Source organism: Pongo pygmaeus, chromosome Y (genome assembly GCF_028885625.2).
Source record: "Pongo pygmaeus isolate AG05252 chromosome Y, NHGRI_mPonPyg2-v2.0_pri, whole genome shotgun sequence".
Taxonomy (NCBI): domain Eukaryota; kingdom Metazoa; phylum Chordata; class Mammalia; order Primates; family Hominidae; genus Pongo; species Pongo pygmaeus.
Genome location: NC_072397.2, coordinates 37,818,592 through 37,823,635, shown reverse-complemented (window position 1 = coordinate 37,823,635; position 5,044 = coordinate 37,818,592). Strand labels below are relative to the sequence as shown.

Here is a 5,044-nt window from a genome sequence, read left to right as displayed (position 1 = left end):
TAAATATTCTCCAGATGTTTACACAATATCGCAGTACTTCTGGATGATTTTCAGTATGTCCTGGCAACACTTTGCCTGACCACCTTGGTTGCAGATACTGACAGAAGAGGAGCATAAACCCAATGGCTAATAGGTAGATTATGATGAGCTACATGGCAATTAATGAGTCACAAGACTTCAGTAAAATTTTCCCTCCAAAGAACCTAAATACAAATATTATTATCACATTTTCTAAAAACTGAAAGCTATAGTGTAGGATTCTATGGCCCACCTCTGTCTCTTGTCAATTATTTCCTCATTTGACAGCTGCAGTTTTACTGCCGACCAGCAGGAGAAGTTTATGGCAGTGAATACTAGCATGATAAAGATAAACATCTGTACTGTACCGACCATGCTGGAATTATTTTCTGTGTTGCTAGGAAGATGAGCTCCACTTTTCCAAAACTCCAGCCATGGTGCCAACAATAATACAGAATATATGATTAATAGTAAGGGTAAGCTCCTCTATCACAGAGATGCAGGGAAAAGTGCCAGAGTCACTACACATGAGATAATCACCAAGGAATACCATATCATGACATAGATGAATTTTATTGCCTGTAGCTTAATGTCAGCAAAGTTGTTGCTGGTGTGGATGGCCAGTATATTGCAGTGAATGGCCCCATACACAACTGGTAAGAGGAAACACGTCATCAGCAATACTATTAAACATCAAAATGTTAGAGAATAATTTTCATTAGTAATGGCCACTTTCTCTTTTAAACTTGCCATGTTAAGATATGTTCCTCCCTACCCACTTTCTTCAGAAAATAATTTACTTAAGAAAAAGAAAAAAGTTATTGTTAACTTTACATTATGAGGGATTTATGCGTGCAAAACCTATATTATACCTAGGAAAAACAAATAATAACTGAATACATACATACCCACATTTATAAATGTATATACACATTGCCCCCCAAAAAATAACTGGGATGTATGAAACTGGGTACAGACATTCATATCTGATGCTATAAGGTGTGACAACACATAGAAGGAAGTCTCAATTAAGAAAAAATAATGTTACCTGAATTAGCTCTTGAAAAGGTAGTTACTTTTTTATAGAAAGCTAGATTGTAAAGTAGGAAATTACAATGTAAAGTAGGAGGTGAATGTAATATAAACCTGTGTAACAGGAAATAGGAAATAAGCTGTGGAATTAAAGTAAATCCTGGAAGTGAGGCTGACAGATTTTGCTGAGTGATGGAATACAAGGTACTAGAGAAGCAGAAAAATTAAAAGATTTAGAAATTAAGTGGTATGAGTATGTGTGTTTTTGTTTGTGTGTATTTATGTAATTTTATCAGAAAGTTCTTTATAAGCAAATTAATTTAATTTTTACATTGTTCTCCCAATAATTAGACTAACACGCAAAAGGAAGAAAACCAAAATTATGAAGTATTGAATAAGCAGTTTAAACAATATTGTACCACATTCAGTTGAAAAAGTAAAAAATCATTGCCTATATACAGGCGGGTTAAAAAAATACATTTCTCATATACAATGAAATGAAGCCAGAAAACAAAGAGAGGCCAAATAGTCATTACTAATATAAGGTAATTATTCATTTTCTAACACCATTTAGAAAATGAATATCAAGAGTCCATTTATTACTTCAGGAATACCCAAAGAGAAACTCAAAAGCAATAACATTCTTAACTGCATTTATGAGAAATAAGACTGAATAAAAATAAATGACCTAAAAATTAAATTTTAGAAAGTAAATTTTAGCTGAGTGTAGTGACTTATACCCTTAATTCGAGCACTTTAGGAAGCTGAGGTGAGTAGATCACTTGAGCCCAACAACAAAAACAACAACAACAAAAAAGAAAACACAAAAAATGTTAGCCAGGCATAGTGCCATATGCCTGTGGTCTCAACTATTCAGAAGGCAGCGGTGAGAGGATTGCTTGGGCAAAGGAAGTAGGCATAGTACTTTTTTGCCTTGGGACTTTGATTTGCCTGTCCCCTGAGCCCAGCACTTTGGGAGGCTGATATCCAGGAATAATCTAGTAGGCCAACCTTGGCAAGAGACTAGAAACTATGACCTCAGCAGAATGGACTTGAGTTCCAGTCAATATTCCTGCTGATTGACTACAGTAACTTCAGGCCCTGAATAAAGGTCAGAGGGCAGACCATGGAAGATACAGACCTTGAGTGCACCCAGTGCTCAACCATGTGCTACAGGAGCAACCTGGCACTGAGTTACCTTTGGCAGTCAAATTACTCCAGCCATGAAAATCTGCTCATTAGTCTTTTCCTAGTGCTAGCAGGGTGGAAGATATCACAGGCTTAAATACTGTAATTTCCTTTTTCTCCAAATTGCCCTGAATCTCTGGACAGGCTTACCGTGGAAGAAAGCGTCCAAACAAAGCCAAACCATAAACACTGAATTAGGCACCTACATCACTGCGCAGACATCCATGCATAATTACAAGGATTAGGATAGATGAGAGAAACATGATGGCATCAGGTGGTCAAAATAAGGTCTAGTGGTGACTGACCCAAAGAGATGGGCATGGACACATGGCCTGACAAGGAATTCAAAACAGTTATTTTACAACAATGCAGTAGACTTCAGGAAAACACAAAGAATTCCAAAATTTATCAGAAACTTACCCAAGAGATTAAAATAGTGGGAGGAAAAAACAAACAGAAATCTTGAAGAATAAAACACAACAAAATAAAAAATGCAATCAACAGCAGTGACAATGGAAGTAGTCAAGCAGCAAAACTCAAAGACAGGTCAATTGAAAATATACAGTTAGAGGGGAAAACATAAATGAGATTCATGAGATTAATGGGATAACATCCAAAGAGCAAAGGTATCAGACACTGGCATTCAAGAGTGTGGTACAAGTGGGCAGGATGGCTCATGCCTGTAGCCCCAGCACTTTGGGAGGCCAAGGCAGGTGGATCATATGTTATCAGGAGCTTGAGATCAGCCTGGACAACATGGTGAAACTGTTTCCTTTTAAAATACAAAAAATAGCCAAGTATATTGGTGGACATCTGAAATCCCAGCTACTCAGAAGGCTGAGTCAGGAGAATCACTGGAACTCAGGATATGCAGGTTGCAGTGAACCACAATCACACCATTGCACTCCAACTTGAGAGACAAGAGCAAACCTCCATCTCAAAAAGGAAGTATAAAAAAAATTAGACAGCTTATTCAGAGAAATAATAACAGAAACCTTTCCAAACTTAAATAAAATATTAATATTCTGCTACAGGAATATCAAAGGCTTCCAATCACATTGAATTTCAATAAAAATATCCTATGACTTAATATAACCAAATCACCAAATATCAAAGACAAAAAGAGAATACAGATTTAAGGAGGAGAAAAATAAATAAAATATTATACCAGGAATACATCTATATAAGTAATATATGCATACTTATGATACAAATTTTAATAGATCCAAAGGAAGAAAAAAGTGCAAGATGATACTAGAAAACTTCAGCAGCTTACTTTCAGCAATGAATATATAATGCAGACATAATTTAATAAGTAAATATTAGATTAAAATGCCCTGTAGGGCAAACGCTAAAAACAGTTACTGAACCATCCATCCAAGAACTATAGAATAAACATTCTTCTCCACTGCATATATGAAACATCTCCCAGGATATATCATACATTAGGCAAAAAAAAAAAAAAAAAACACACATCTTAACGAATTTGAAAAGATCAAAGTCATATCAATTATCTCTTCTGAAATCACAAATTCATAAGTACATCAAAATTAAACAACATAATCCTTAACAGTCAATGAGTCAATGAAGACATTAAACAGAAAGCACCATATTTCTTGACACAAAAATAGAAACACAACACACCAAAACCGATGGGATACAACCAAAGCAGTTTTAAGATTGAAGTTATGGCAATAAATGCCTTCAACTAAAAGAAGATATCAAATACATAACTTGATGTTTCAATCAAGGAATTAGAACAACAAAAAGCTAAACTCAAAAGTAAAAAAAAGCAAAGTCCCTAATAAAGAAAGAGTCAAAAAAGACATATGATAACTGATACAAAGAAACAAATAAATGGTCAGAAATCAAACCAGCAATAAAAAGTCACCTGTTAAAGAAAAGCCCAGGACCTGATGTATTCACTGCCACATTCTATCTACTGTAAAAAACAAACTACTGACACTTATTTTTAACCTAGTCAAAACAAAAACAAAAAACATTAAACAAAAAAGGAAGATATGGCAACTGTTCCAACTCATTCCATTGGGACAGCATTACGCTGATTACAAAACAAGAGTATAAGAAAAAAGAGAAAACCATGGGCCAATATATCTTATAAACATAATGTAAAAATCCTCAACAAAATAATGGGAAATGACTTAAAATGTACATTTAGAAAATCATTCACCATAATCATTCACCATAATCAAGTGAGATTACAGGGATGCAGGAATGGTTTAATACACAATCATTAAATGCCATAAATTACATAACAAAATAAAGAACAAAGTCTATGCAGTCAATAAGTGAAAAAAAATTTGACAAAGTTGAACATTTTTTCACAATAAAATCTCTTAACAAATTATGCGTAGAATAACTGTAACTCAACACAACAAATGACATAGACCCAAATAACCAGATAATGCTATAAATACAAACCCTTAGCAAATATCACACTCAATGGGAGTTAAAAGTTGAAAGCTTTTCTGTGAAGATCTGAAAGAAGACCTGGATGTTCACTTTCACTACTTCTATTAACATAATAGTAAAAGTCCTTAGCCAGAGTAATCAGACAAGAGAAAGTAAGAAAGGTATCCAAATTGGAAAGGAAAAAGTAAAATTGTCCATATATGCTGCTAATTACATAATATGGAAATCCTTAAACACACCACTAAAAAGTACTTAGAACTAATTCAGAGAAATCGGTGAAGTTTCAGTTTATAAAATAAACATACAATTCTGTAGCATTTCCATATACTAATAGCAAAGTATCAAAAAAAAAAAAACCTAAGAAAACAATCTC

The 5,044-nt window shown here is 34.2% G+C and overlaps 1 pseudogene; it reads right to left on the bottom strand.

Annotated features, from left to right (window-relative positions):
- Positions 1-231: 231 nt before the first annotated feature.
- On the bottom strand, positions 232-715 carry LOC129025768 (testis-specific XK-related protein, Y-linked-like; annotated as a pseudogene).
- Positions 716-5,044: the final 4,329 nt, after the last annotated feature.